This window comes from Pseudophryne corroboree, chromosome 6 (assembly GCF_028390025.1).
Source record: "Pseudophryne corroboree isolate aPseCor3 chromosome 6, aPseCor3.hap2, whole genome shotgun sequence".
In the NCBI taxonomy this organism is placed as follows: Eukaryota; Metazoa; Chordata; class Amphibia; order Anura; family Myobatrachidae; genus Pseudophryne; species Pseudophryne corroboree.
The window spans coordinates 487,489,752-487,505,268 of NC_086449.1; the positions used below are offsets into that span (position 1 = coordinate 487,489,752).

Below are 15,517 nucleotides of genomic sequence, written 5' to 3' on the forward strand. Positions count from 1 at the left end.
CTGAAGTCCTTGAACCTCTACATAAAAAAGTTCAAGTTCAAGATGGAGTCACTCAGAGCAGTGATAGCGAACCTGGAAGAAGGGGACTTTATGGTATCCTTGGACATCAAGGATGCGTATCTACACGTTCCGATTTACCCCGCACACCAGGGGTACCTCAGGTTCATTGTTCAAAACTGTCACTATCAGTTTCAGACGCTGCCGTTCGGATTGTCCACGGCGCCTCGGGTCTTTACCAAGGTAATGGCCGAGATGATGATTCTTCTTCGAAGAAAAGGCGTATTAGTTATCCCATACTTGGACGATCTCCTAATAAGGGCAAGGTCCAGAGAACAGCTGGAGACAGCTTTAGCACTATCTCAAGAGGTGCTAAGACAACACGGGTGGATTCTGAATATTCCAAAATCCCATTTAATCCCGACAACTCGTCTGCTGTTCCTAGGAATGATTCTGGACACGGTTCAGAAAAAGGTTTTCCTTCCAGAGGAAAAAGCCAAGGAGTTATCCGATCTGGTCAGGAACCTCCTAAAACCAGGAAAAGTGTCAGTACATCAATGCACAAGAGTCCTGGGAAAAATGGTGGCTTCTTACGAAGCAATTCCATTCGGCAGATTCCATGCAAGAATATTCCAAAGGGATCTGTTGGACAAATGGTCAGGGTCGCATCTGCAGATGCACCTGCGAATAACCCTGTCACCAAAGACAAGGGTGTCACTTCTGTGGTGGTTGCAGAAGGCTCACCTATTAGAAGGCCGCAGATTCGGCATTCAGGATTGGATCCTGGTGACCACGGACGCCAGCCTGAGAGGCTGGGGAGCAGTCACACAAGGAAGAAACTTCCAGGGAGTATGGACGAGTCTGGAAAAGTCTCTTCACATAAACATTCTGGAACTAAGAGCAATCTACAATGCTCTAAGCCAGGCGGAACTTCTCCTGCAAGGAAAGCCGGTGTTGATTCAGTCGGACAACATCACGGCGGTCGCCCATGTAAACAGGCAGGGCGGCACAAGAAGCAGGAGTGCAATGGCAGAAGCTGCCAAGATTCTTCGCTGGGCGGAGAATCACGTGATAGCACTGTCAGCAGTGTTCATCCCGGGCGTGGACAACTGGGAAGCAGACTTCCTCAGCAGACACGATCTTCATCCGGGAGAGTGGGGTCTACATCCAGAAGTCTTCAACATGTTAATAGACCGTTGGGAAAGACCAATTGTAGACATGATGGCGTCTCGCCTCAACAAGAAACTGGACAAATATTGCGCCAGGTCAAGAGATCCACAGGCAATAGCTGTGGACGCACTGGTAACTCCTTGGGTGTACCAGTCAGTGTATGTGTTTCCTCCTCTGCCGCTCATACCAAAGGTATTGAAGATCATACGGCAAAGAAGAGTAAGAACAATACTAGTGGTTCCGGATTGGCCGAGAAGGACTTGGTATCCGGAACTTCAAGAGATGCTCACGGACGAACCGTGGCCTCTACCTCTGAGAAGGGACCTGCTACAGCAGGGTCCCTGTCTTTTTCAAGACTTACCGCGGCTGCGTTTGACGGCATGGCGGTTGAACGCCAGATCCTAAAAGGGAAAGGCATTCCAGAAGAAGTCATTCCTACCTTGATTAAGGCACGGAAGGAAGTCACCGTGAAACATTATCACCGCATTTGGCGAAAATATGTAGCGTGGTGCGAGGATCGGAGGGTTCCGACGGAGGAATTCCAACTGGGTCGTTTCCTACATTTCCTGCAATCAGGATTATCTATGGGTCTCAAATTGGGATCCATTAAGGTTCAAATTTCGGCCCTGTCAATATTCTTCCAAAAAGAATTGGCCTCTGTCCCTGAGGTCCAGACTTTTGTCAAGGGAGTACTGCATATACAGCCTCCTGTGGTGCCTCCGGTGGCACCGTGGGATCTAAATGTAGTTTTAGATTTCCTCAAATCCCATTGGTTTGAACCATTGAAAAAGGTGGATTTGAAATATCTCACATTGAAAGTGACTATGTTACTAGCCCTGGCCTCTGCCAGGAGAGTATCTGAATTGGCGGCTTTATCTTATAAAAGTCCTTATCTAATCTTCCATTCGGATAGGGCAGAACTGCGGACTCGTCCGCATTTTCTCCCTAAAGTGGTATCAGCATTTCATCTGAACCAACCTATTGTGGTGCCTGCGGCCACTAGCGACTTGGAGGACTCCAAGTTGTTGGACGTTGTCAGAGCCTTAAAAATATACATTGCAAGGACGGCTGGAGTCAGAAAATCTGACTCGCTGTTTATATTGTATGCACCCAACAAGTTGGGCGCACCTGCTTCTAAGCAGTCGATTGCTCGTTGGATTTGTAACACAATTCAACTTGCACATTCTGTGGCAGGCCTGCCACAGCCTAAAACTGTAAAAGCCCACTCCACAAGGAAGGTGGGCTCATCTTGGGCGGCTGCCCGAGGGGTCTCGGCATTACAACTCTGCCGAGCAGCTACGTGGTCGGGGGAGAACACGTTTGTAAAATTTTACAAATTTGATACCCTGGCAAAGGAGGACCTGGAGTTCTCTCATTCGGTGCTGCAGAGTCATCCGCACTCTCCCGCCCGTTTGGGAGCTTTGGTATAATCCCCATGGTCCTTTCAGGAACCCCAGCATCCACTTAGGACGATAGAGAAAATAAGAATTTACTTACCGATAATTCTATTTCTCGGAGTCCGTAGTGGATGCTGGGCGCCCATCCCAAGTGCGGATTATCTGCAATACTTGTACATAGTTATTGTTAACTAATTCGGGTTATTGTTAAGGAGCCATCTTTAAGAGGCCCTTTCTGTTGTCATACTGTTAACTGGGTTTAGATCACAAGTTGTACGGTGTGATTGGTGTGGCTGGTATGAGTCTTACCCGGGATTCAAAATGCCTCCCTTATTGTGTATGCTCGTCCGGGCACAGTACCTAACTGGAGTCTGGAGGAGGGTCATAGGGGGAGGAGCCAGTGCACACCACCTGACCTAGTAAAGCTTTACTTTTTTGTGCCCTGTCTCCTGCGGAGCCGCTATTCCCCATGGTCCTTTCAGGAACCCCAGCATCCACTACGGACTCCGAGAAATAGAATTATCGGTAAGTAAATTCTTATTTTTACACTAGACTGTATGTTCTTATAAGCAGGACCCTTTTCACATTTGCATTAACTAGGTCTGCCTTGTTGGCCTTTGTTTTATGGGGTTTAGTATGTTATGCCGGCACTTGGGAGCCCAGCGGCCAGTATCCAGGGCCGGGATCCCGACCGCCGGCATGCAGGCAGCGGGGTGAGCGCATAAGAGCCCTTGCAGGCTCGCTGCGGGCACGGCGGCAGGCCATTTTTTCTCCCTCCAGGGGTGTCGTGGACACCCCAAGAGGGGAATAGTTGTCGGTATGCTGGCTGTCGGGATTCCGGCATCGGTATGGTGAGCACCGGGTTTCCGACAGGCAGCATATCAAATGCCTCCCGTTTTATGTATGCTCTGATTTCCCCCCACTTTTTGGCCCTGCAAAGAATTGTGGGACTTTACAAATAAAGGACAATAATAATAATACCATTTTCTCATTTGTTTATTTTTGCAATAGTGTGCTGGATTTGTTGTCTTAGTGGTTGCAGTCTAAAGTCAGCTGAATTATCCAAAAGGTATGTATTTTAAAATGAAATAGGACTTTTTTTTAGTATGTTTAAAATTCATCACCTTAAATATTTATAGTAGTTGATAATTCAGGCAGTTGTAACTTTGTAGGCAATAAAATATCTGTCAATTTTTTTAAATTTAACATGCATTTATCAGATGTCAACTAATTTTTAAATGCCACACGTGGCTTTGTGATGCTACACACGGAGGAAATCTGGGGGATGATGATGAATCAGAAAGCTCAATCACATATATTGTGGCTCAATGATTGGTGAACAGCAATGTTGATGAGCCTAAATTATTCAATGGAAAAGTGCCCTAGTATGGGTTCACTGACTCTGGGCCTGCTTCAGAGGTGGATGCTATTCCAATGTTTGGACATTTTAGGGGTTTGTTTTGCACCACGCAGTGACAATTTGGATGCAGAGTGATTGACAGCCAGTATGCATTTATGGGAGGTAATGGGGATGGCTACTCAAACGCAGGCATGTTGCAAACCTTTTCGGAGGTGTTCTACAGCCATCAACTGTGTCTGTGTATGCAGTTGCAATGGCCCCGCGGCTTATTTCCAACAAGCAATCTGAGCAACCATAGGCTTGCTCACAAAGCCAATGGTGCATTAGAGATGCTGCAGGTGGGTGTTTCTGTACAAATTCCAGAAGCCGCAGGATCATTTTCACAGCACTGCTGTGTACAAAGGTGCAGTCGCGATGGAATTTTGCATCCACCTCTTAATCTGGCCCTCTACTAGCAAGCCATTTGTGGTGAAATGCGTGTCAGCCATCATGGGGCAACTGTTGTGCGCTCAGCAGTGCTCTACTGCAACCAAGTACATACAGGAAGTATATTCTAAAGGTATCTGTTTATACTTTTCTCTTATTTCCTCTATCACTTGACCTGTTCATTGTGGATTATCACTAATTTGGGCATCTTTTCTCCAAGCAGGCTATAAACGGATAGCTACCTTTTACATTAGTTAGTGTGCACTTGATAGTTTCCGGGGCTTTTCCCTACTTTAGTTCACTATTTTTTTTTTATACCTCAACTCTGATTAGATTTCTGATTACTACATCTAACACATTAATTGTTACTCAGGGCATATATCCCTACTGCCTTAAAGTATACTCTTATTAGCCATGTGTGGACAGTTTTCTACAACTAGGGGTTCCATTCCACAAATAATATACTGCAAGATGAAGTAGGGTCAGGTGTATGTTGGGGAACTGTCATCAGTCACTGACTGCTTAGCAAATAGCTAACATCAGATACTTTGAACACCCTGGTATTGGGACTTTTGCTACTTGTCCTATACTGGAATACCTCAGTATGGCACAGTTTATATAAGTATTTTACTGAGTTGTGGATATCTCATTCCTGGATACAACACCAATTATTGTCATTTATTATTAAGACCTGTGTTGCTGTATACATTTTTTCACTATTTATTTCTTAATTGTCTATTGCCTATCACAAAAAATTGCTTTTGTGTTTAGCTTGTTTCACTCATTTCCAAAGGGATTGTATCCATCTTCTGCTCTGCACATTTTTTTTGTATGGCCCATTGTACTCCTTCTTGCTGAAATAGATGAATGACTAATTTGGGGGTAATCAGCCTATCATATATGGGGGCAGATGTATTAAACCTGGAGTAGTGGAAGATAATAACGCACCAGCCAGTCAGCTCCTAACTGTCAAACCCAGCCTGTAACTTGACAGGTGCTGATTAGCTGGTGCGTTATCACCTTCCACTTTATCACTTCTCCAGGATTAGTACATCTGGCCCATATTTAGTTCTCACACTCAACGGGTGTTTTTTCTTTGCGTTTTTTTTTAAAACTCCCTATTCAATTAGGTCCCGCGAAAAATACCTGTTTCTCTAACGTCCTAGTGGATGCTGGGGACTCCGTCAGGACCATGGGGAATAGCGGCTCCGCAGGAGACAGGGCACAAAAAGTAAGCTTTTAGGATCACATGGTGTGTACTGGCTCCTCCCCCTATGACCCTCCTCCAAGCCTCAGTTAGGTTTTTGTGCCTGTCCGAGCAGGGTGCAATCTAGGTGGCTCTCATAAAGAGCTGCTTAGAAAAAGTTTTTTAGGTTTCTTATTTTCAGTGAGTCCTGCTGGCAACAGGCTCACTGCTACGAGGGACTTAGGGGAGAGAAGTGAACTCACCTGCGTGCAGGATGGATTTGCTTCTTAGGCTACTGGACACCATTAGCTCCAGAGGGATCGAACACAGGCCCAGCCATGGAGTCCGGTCCCGGAGCCGTGCCGCCGACCCCCCTTGCAGATGCCGAAGTTGAAGAGGTCCAGAGGTCCGGAAACAGGCGGCAGAAGACTTTTCAGTCTTCATAAGGTAGCGCACAGCACTGCAGCTGTGCGCCATTGTTGTCGGCACACTTCACACCAGCGGTCACTGAGGGTGCAGGGCGCTGGGGGGGGCGCCCTGGGCAGCAATGTATAATACCTTTTTCTATGGCTAAAATACATCACATATAGCCCTTGAGGCTATATGGATGTATTTAACCCCTGCCATATATCGCAAACTCCGGGAGAAGAGCCCGCCGTTTTAGGGGGCGGGGCCTATTCTCCTCAGCACACAGCGCCATTTTCCTGCTCAGCTCCGCTGTGAGGAAGGCTCCCAGGACTCTCCCCTGCACTGCACTACAGAAACAGGGTAAAACAGAGAAGGGGGACATATTTTGGCGATATTTTTATATATTAAGCGCATATAACAGAAACAACACCTTTTAGGGTTGTTTATATACATTTTTATAGCGCTTTGGTGTGTGCTGGCAAACTCTCCCTCTGTCTCCCCAAAGGGCTAGTGGGGTCCTGTCTTCGATAAGAGCATTCCCTGTGTGTCTGCTGTGTGTCGGTACGTGTGTGTCGACATGTATGAGGACGATGTTGGTGTGGAGGCGGAGCAATTGCCGGTAATGGTGATGTCACCCCCTAGGGAGTCGACACCGGAATGGATGGCTTTAATTATGGAATTACGTGATAATGTTAGCACGCTGCAAAAGTCAGTTGACGACATGAGACGGCCGGAAAACCAGTTAGTACCTGTCCAGGCGTCTCAGGCACCGTCAGGGGCTGTAAAACGTCCCTTACCTCAGTCAGTCGACACAGGTACCGACACAGATGAATCTAGTGTCGACGGTGAAGAAAGAAACGTATTTTCCAATAGGGCCACACGTTATATGATCACGGCAATGAAGGAGGCTTTGCATATCTCTGATACTGCAGGTACCTCAAAGGGGGGTATTATGTGGGGTGTGAAAAAACTACCTGTAGCTTTTCCAGAATCAGAGGAATTAAATGACGTGTGTGATGAAGCGTGGGTTAACCCCGATAGAAAACTGCTAATTTCAAAGAAGTTATTGGCATTATACCCTTTCCCACCAGAGGTTAGGGCGTGCTGGGAAACACCCCCTAGGGTGGATAAGGCGCTCACACGCTTATCAAAACAAGTGGCGTTACCGTCTCCTGATACGGCCGCCCTCAAGGATCCAGCTGATAGGAGGCTGGAAACTACCCTGAAGAGTATATACACACATACTGGTGTTATACTGCGACCAGCAATAGCCTCAGCCTGGATGTGCAGTGCTGGGGTGGTGTGGTCGGATTCCCTGACTGAAAATATTGATACCCTGGATAGGGACAGTATTTTATTGACTATAGAGCAATTAAAGGATGCTTTTCTTTATATGCGAGATGCTCAGAGGGATATTTGCACTCTGGCATCGAGAGTAAGTGCGATGTCCATATCTGCCAGAAGAAGTTTATGGACGCAACAGTGGTCAGGTGATGCGGATTCCAAACGGCATATGGAAGTATTGCCGTATAAAGGAGAGGAATTATTTGGGGTCGGTCTATCGGATCTGGTGGCCACGGCAACAGCCGGAAAATCCACTTTTTTACCTCAGGTCACCTCCCAACAGAAAAAGACACCGTCTTTTCAGCCGCAGTCCTTTCGTTCCTATAAGAACAAGCGGGCAAAAGGACAGTCATATTTGCCCAGAGGCAAAGGAAGGGGTAAGAGGCGTGCAGCAAGCAACTACTTCCCACGAACAGAAGCCCTCCCCGGCTTCTACAAAGCCCTCAGCATGACGCTGGGGCTGTGCAAGCGGACTCAGGGGCGGTGGGGGGTCGACTAAAGATTTTCAGCACACAGTGGGCGCGCTCACAGGTGGACCCTTGGATCCTGCAGGTAGTATCTCAGGGTTACAAGTTGGAATTCGAAAAGTCTCCCCCTCGCCGGTTCCTAAAGTCTGCTTTACCAACGTCTCCCTCAGAAAGGGCGACGGTATTGGAAGCCATTCACAAGCTGTATTCTCAGCAGGTGATAGTCAAGGTACCCCTCCTACAACAGGGAAAGGGGTATTATTCCACACTATTTGTGGTACCGAAGCCGGACGGTTCGGTAAGACCTATTCTAAATCTGAAATCCTTGAACCTGTACATACAGAAATTCAAGTTCAAGATGGAGTCACTCAGAGCAGTGATAGCGAATCTGGAAGAAGGGGACTTCATGATGTCCCTGGACATAAAAGATGCTTATCTGCATGTCCCAATTTACCCTTCACACCAAGGGTATCTCAGGTTCGTGATACAAAACTGTCATTATCAGTTTCAAACGCTGCCGTTTGGTTTGTCCACGGCACCTCGGGTCTTTACCAAGGTAATGGCCGAAATGATGGTTCTTCTACGAAGAAAAGGCGTATTAATTATCCCTTACTTGGACGATCTCCTGATAAGGGCAAGGTCCAGAGAACAGCTGGAAGTCGGAGTAGCACTAACCCAAGTAGTGCTTCAACAACACGGGTGGATTCTGAATCTTCCAAAATCTCAATTGACCCCGACGACACGTCTGCTGTTCCTGGGAATGATTCTGGACACTGTTCAGAAAAAGGTGTTTCTCCCGGAGGAGAAAGCAAGGGAGTTATCCGAACTTGTCAGGAACCTCCTAAAACCAGGAAATGTGTCAGTACATCAATGCACAAGAGTCCTGGGAAAGATGGTGGCTTCTTACGAAGCAATTCCATTCGGCAGATTCCACGCACGAATATTTCAGTGGGATCTGCTGGACAAATGGTCCGGATCGCATCTGCACATGCATCAGCGGATAACACTGTCACCAAGAACAAGGGTGTCTCTTCTGTGGTGGTTGCAGAGTGCCCATCTGTTAGAGGGCCGCAGATTCGGCATACAGGACTGGGTCCTGGTGACTACGGATGCCAGCCTACGAGGCTGGGGAGCAGTCACACAGGGAAGAAACTTCCAGGGCGTGTGGTCGAACCTGGAGACGTCTCTTCACATAAATATACTGGAGCTAAGAGCGATTTACAATGCTCTAAGCCTAGCAAAACCGCTGCTTCAGGGTCAGCCGGTGTTGATCCAGTCGGACAACATCACGGCAGTCGCCCACGTAAACAGACAGGGCGGCACGAGAAGCAGAAGAGCAATGACAGAAGCTGCAAGGATTCTTCGCTGGGCGGAAAATCATGTCATAGCACTGTCAGCAGTGTTCATTCCGGGAGTGGACAACTGGGAAGCAGACTTCCTCAGCAGACACGACCTCCACCCGGGAGAGTGGGGACTTCATCCAGAAGTCTTCCACATGATTGTGAACCGTTGGGAAAAACCAAAGGTGGACATGATGGCGTCCCGCCTCAACAAGAAACTGGACAGATATTGCGCCAGGTCAAGAGACCCTCAGGCAATAGCTGTGGACGCTCTGGTAACACCGTGGGTGTACCAGTCCGTGTATGTGTTTCCTCCTCTGCCTCTCATACCAAAGGTACTGAGAATTATACGGCTACGGGGAGTAAGAACAATACTCGTGGCTCCGGATTGGCCGAGAAGGACTTGGTACCCGGAACTTCAAGAGATGCTCACGGAAGAGCCGTGGCCTCTACCGTTAAGAAGGGATCTGCTTCAGCAGGGACCTTGTATGTTCCAAGACTTACCGCGACTGCGTTTGACGGCATGGCGGTTGAACGCCGGATTCTAAAAGAAAAGGGCATTCCAGAGGAAGTTATTCCTACCTTGATTAAAGCCAGGAAGGAAGTGACCGCACAACATTATCACCGCATTTGGAGAAAATATGTTGCGTGGTGTGAGGCCAAGAAGGCCCCAACGGAGGAATTTCAATTGGGTCGATTCCTACATTTCCTGCAGGCAGGATTGTCTATGGGCCTCAAATTGGGGTCTATTAAGGTTCAAATTTCGGCCTTATCGATTTTCTTCCAGAAAGAATTGGCTTCAGTGCCTGAAGTACAAACCTTTGTCAAAGGTGTACTACATATACAGCCCCCGATTGTGCCTCCAGTGGCACCGTGGGATCTCTTCGTAGTTTTGGATTTTCTCAAATCCCATTGGTTTGAGCCGCTCAAATCGGTAGATTTGAAGTATCTTACATGGAAAGTAACCATGCTACTTTTTTTTCCATTCGGACAGGGCAGAACTGCGGACGCGTCCTCAGTTTCTGCCTAAGGTGGTTTCGGCTTTTCACTTGAACCAGCCTATTGTGGTGCCTGCGGCTACTAGCGACGTGGAGGACTCCAAGTTGCTGGACGTTGTCAGAGCATTGAAAATATATATTTCAAGGACGGCTGGAGTCAGAAAATCTGACTCGCTGTTTATCCTGTATGCACCCAACAAGATGGGTGCTCCTGCGTCTAAGCAGACGATTGCTCGTTGGATCTGTAGCACAATCCAACTTGCACATTCTGTGGCAGGCCTGCCACAGCCTAAATCTGTAAATGCCCACTCCACAAGGAAGGTGGGCTCATCTTGGGCGGCTGCCCGAGGGGTCTCGGCATTACAACTTTGCCGAGCAGCTACGTGGTCAGGGGAGAACACGTTTGTAAAATTTTACAAATTTGATACTCTGGCTAAGGAGGACCTGGAGTTCTCTCATTCGGTGCTGCAGAGTCATCCGCACTCTCCCGCCCGTTTGGGAGCTTTGGTATAATCCCCATGGTCTTGACGGAGTCCCCAGCATCCACTAGGACGTTAGAGAAAATAAGAATTTACTTACCGATAATTCTATTTCTCATAGTCCGTAGTGGATGCTGGGCGCCCATCCCAAGTGCGGATTGTCTGCAATACTTGTACATAGTTATTGTTACAAAAATCGGGTTATTATTGTTGTGAGCCATCTTTTCAGAGGCTTCTTCGTTGTTATCATACTGTTAACTGGGTTCAAATCACAAGTTGTACGGTGTGATTGGTGTGGCTGGTATGAGTCTTACCCGGGATTCAAGATCCTTCCTTATTGTGTACGCTCGTCCGGGCACAGTACCTAACTGAGGCTTGGAGGAGGGTCATAGGGGGAGGAGCCAGTACACACCATGTGATCCTAAAAGCTTACTTTTTGTGCCCTGTCTCCTGCGGAGCCGCTATTCCCCATGGTCCTGACGGAGTCCCCAGCATCCACTACGGACTATGAGAAATAGAATTATCGGTAAGTAAATTCTTATTTTCTCTAACATCCATAAGGGATACTGGGGACACTTAGTACGATGAAGTATAGATGGGGTCCAAAGGAGACGGTGCAGTTTAAAACTTCAAACAAGGTGTGTGAGCTCCTCCCCTCTATGCCCTTCCCCATAGCTCAGTTTAGAAAAATGTGCCCTTAGGAGAGGATGCACACTCTGGAGCTCCAGAGAATTTTGCTTCAGTTTATTTTAAACATTTGTTATTTTCAGGTAGGCTGTTGGGCAACAGCCTGCCTGCACCGAGGGACGCTGGGGGAAGGGGCCAGCACCGGCCTCCTGGAGGTGCTGAGTCGGAACCCGCTGACAGGACAACGGTCCTGAGGGTTAGTGTACCGCAGACATTGCGCTCTTGCGCACTCACCCGCAGCAAGCAGCACACCCCCCAGCACAGAGCCTGAAGATCAAGGTGGTGAGTGTTGCCCCCGGTACAGGTGCGGCATGGTCACGGGGGCGGGCATACGGACTCTCCCTGGGGTGATCCCATAGCCCCCTCGCGCAGTGGTAGAAAAAATTGGTGCTTGTACCTCATTTTACACTTTGTTTGGGACTTTGCCAGTATAAATATGCAAGTAGCCCCAGAGCCATTGGAGGGGTCGGAGCTGCCTCAGAGCAGGACCAGCGGCTTCCTGGCTCCATTTTCTGCACTCTCAGCGCTGCAGCAGGTAAGTCAGCTCCTCCAGAGCTCCATGGCCAGACACTGGTACAGGGGTGTAGAAAAGGGGGAGAGCCCGCTGTGGGAACCTTATATTAGGCTCCTCACACATAATTATACCATATTGCCTAACTTCTAATATCTCCATTATTAGATACAGGTTGGTGCTGGTCCCTCCTTCTCTGAGTCTCTCCACACATACTGGGCTGGGCAGGCTTGCTTGTACCTGTGTCATTGTGTGTATATGTGTGGATGTAAATGTTCCCTGTCAGCGTGGTGAAGAAAGCTGTGTGTTCTCTTGTCACACTAGATTTTCTCCCTCCCCTGTATATTCTCTCCTGTGTGAGCAATGCAGTCAGCCTTCACAGGATAGTGGGACTTCTGGGGCTGATTTGCAGGAACCAGCTTGGTTGAGTTCCATTAAATCTATGATGGTTGACATGTCCAATAAATTGACTACTGCTAGGCAAGAAAGGCAGCAGTTGCAACAGTCCATGGCTACTCTGATTAAAGATAAATCAGTGGGCAGCTGTGTACCCCTCTCTCACTTCCACTACCCCAGAAAAGGGGGTTACCTGACATCTTCTCAGAATCTGAGGAGGAGGCACCTGAGGTGGAAGAGGGGGAGGAGTTTGGAATCAAATACTGAGGCAAGATCGAAGGAACAACTATTGGACAGCATCTGTCGCACGACAACATTACTGCCACGCCACGGTTGGATTCTGAACTTGCAGAAATCCCACCTCGAGCCAAACCAGCGTCTCTAGTTCCTAGGGATGATATTGGACACAGTGGCTCAGAAAAGCTTCCTTCCTGTGGACAAGGCCAGGAAACTTCAGGAGTTGGTATGAACGGTTCTGCAGCTGAACTGGGTCTCAGTACATCTTTGCACCTGTTGAGAAAGATGGTGGCCTCGTACAAGGCCATTCCATTCGGCAGATTCCATGCGAGGATCTCGTGAAGAAATGGTTGGGTTCGCATCTGCAGATGCACCAGGTCTTACGTCTCTCATCGCAGGCTAGGATCTCCTGTGGTGGTTGCAACCCTCCAATCTCTTGGAGGGTTGGAGCTTCGGGATCTAGGATTGGATTCCCTTGACCACGGACACAAGCCTTCGAGGTTAGAGAGCTGTCACCCAAGGGGCACAGTTCCAGGGCAGGTGGTCAAGCCACAAAGCTGTTCTTTCAATAAACATACTGGAACTCAGGGCGATCTACAGTGCTCTGCTACAGGCGTCTCACCTGCTTTAAGGCTGTGGCATACGTCAATCGACAGGGAGGAGCAAAGAGCAGGGCCTGCATGCGAGAGGTATCCAAGATACTCCTCTGGGTAGAAAATGCAAGGGCACTATCGGCCATATTAATTCCGGGAGTGGACAACTGGGAGGCGGACTTCCTAAGTCGTCACGACCTACACCCAGGAGAGTGGAGACTCCATCCGCAGGTTTTCCGGATGATAACGGATCAGTGGGGCTATCCACAGATCGATTTGATGACTTCTCAGCTCAACAAAAAGCTCCGGCGCTATTGCTCCAGGACAAGGGACCCTCAAGCGGTGGCAGTGGGCGCACTGACGACGCCTTGGGCCTAACAGCTGGTGTACCTGTTTCCTCCGATTCTGTTGCTTCCCAGGGTTCTAAAAAGAATCAGAAGGGAAGGGGTTCAGGCAATTCTGATTGCCCAGACTGGCCTCGGAGAGTTTGGTACGCTGATCTTCTGGCCATGGCCATAGACGACCCCTGGCCTCTACCTCTGCGGGAAGATCTTCAGCAAAGGCCGTTCATCTACCTGGACTTATGGCAGCTTCGTTTAACGGCATGGCGGTTGAGCAGAACATTCTAGCTGAAAAGGGTATTCTGGGTAAGGTTATAACAACTGTGATTCAAGCCAGGAAGGCTGTCACATCGACTCATTACAACCACATCTGGAAACTGTATGTCTCTTGGTGTGAGGGCCGAAGGTATCCTTCTGCGTATTTCAACCTGGGACGTTTTCTGTATTTCTTACAAGAAGGTGTGGACATGTGCCTACGGTTAGGTTCCCTTAAGTTACAGATCTTGGCCTTGTCCATCTTCTTCCAGAAGAAATTGGCTGCTTCACCTGAAGTCCAGACGTTTCTACAGGGTGTCCTTCACACCCATCCTCCTTTTGTGCCTCCTGTGGCACCTTGGGATCTAAACGTGGTTTTGACCTTTCTGCAGTCCTCTTGGTTTGAACCGTTAATGTGGGTAGAGGACAAGTACCTTACATGGAAGATGGTCATGCTGTTGGCCTTAGCTTCGGCCAGGCGTGTTTCGGAACTCGGAGCTTTGTCTTGCAGGAGTCCCTCCTTGGTCTTTCATGAGGCTAGACCAAAGCTCAGGACTCGCCAGCAGTTCCTGCCGGAGGTGGTTTCTGCTTTCCACCTGAATCAGCCTATCGTGGTTCCGGCGGCTTCGGCCACTTCTTCCATTCCGGAGTCCTTGGATGTGGTGAGAGCCCTGAGGATCTATGTCAAGAGGACAGCTGCTGTCTGAAAGTCGGATTCCCTCTTTGTGCTGTATAATGCTCACAAGAAGGGTTGTCCTGCTTTGAAACAGTCTATTGCCCGTTGGATTAGGCTTACTATTCAACAGGCCTATGCTTTGGCGGCCTTACCTATTCCTAAGTCTATCAAGGCCCACTCTACTAGGTCGGTGGGTTCTTCCTGGCGGCTGCCCTTGGTGTCTCGGATTTGCAACTATGCCGGGTCGCTACCTGGTCAGGGACAAACACGTTTGTCAAGTTCTACAGGTTTGATACCCTGGCAAAAAAGTATGTCTATTTCGGACATAAGGTGTTGCAGGCGTCTCAGCATGTTCCCACCCATTCTGGGAGCTTTGGGACGTCCCTAAGTGTCCCCAGTATCCCTTGTGGATGTTAGAGAAAATAGGATTTTAATTACCTACCAGTAAATCCTTTTCTCGTAGTCCATAAGGGATACTGGGCGCCCGCCTCTGTGCTTCCACTTCGTGCAAGTTTGTTCTTGTTTGAAAGTTGTTTGACTCAGCTGTTGCTGTTTTGTTCACTGGCTGTTGCTGGTTTCATTGTTCTACTGTGTGCTGGTTTGTTAATCTCACCACCTGTTGTCTGGTCATGTTTCCTCCTCTAAAGTATGTCCATCTCCTTCGGGCACAGTTTTCCTAGACTGAGCTGTGGGGGAGGGCATAGAGGGGAGGAGCCAGCACACCCTGTTTGAAGTTTTAAAGTGCATCGGCTCCTTTGGACCCCATCTATACCCCATCATACTAATTGTCCTCAGTATCCCTTATGGACTGCGAGAAAAGGATTTACCGGTAGGTAATTAAAATGCTATTTTTTCATGCGAAAATACATAGGTCCTGAGAAAAGCCACAGACCTACGTATTTTCGTGGCACTTAACGCGAATTATGCTTTGCTTGCCTGAGGCACACTAAAACTAATCCCCGATAAATGCTGGCATCGGGGATGAGCTCCGGTGTATTGGGGCTAATGGGATAGCACCTGCTGAACCAATTAACCGTGGTTCGTTACTGCGGCTAATTTGATACCGCTTTGTGCCTATTTGCTTAAGCATATCTTGACTGTTTACACAAGTACAGTTTTATGATTTTTATATTATGAAGGCAATAGCAATTAAGGACAATTTTTAATTTTAGATGAATATCATTAAAAGCTATGTTTTAAATAACGGATTTACCATATATCACCAGTGAGTATTCTTTTCTTACTAAAT

General features: G+C 48.1%; 1 protein-coding gene across 1 annotated transcript in view; it reads left to right on the plus strand.

The window, feature by feature from the left end:
* THAP5 (THAP domain containing 5) overlaps positions 1–15,517 on the plus strand; it is an 86,376-nt gene that overhangs the window by 5,363 nt on the left and 65,496 nt on the right. Inside the window, exon 2 of the mRNA XM_063927295.1 lies at positions 3,576–3,633. The gene's annotated coding sequence lies outside the window, so the exon portion shown is untranslated. The remainder of the gene's footprint in view (positions 1–3,575; positions 3,634–15,517) is intronic.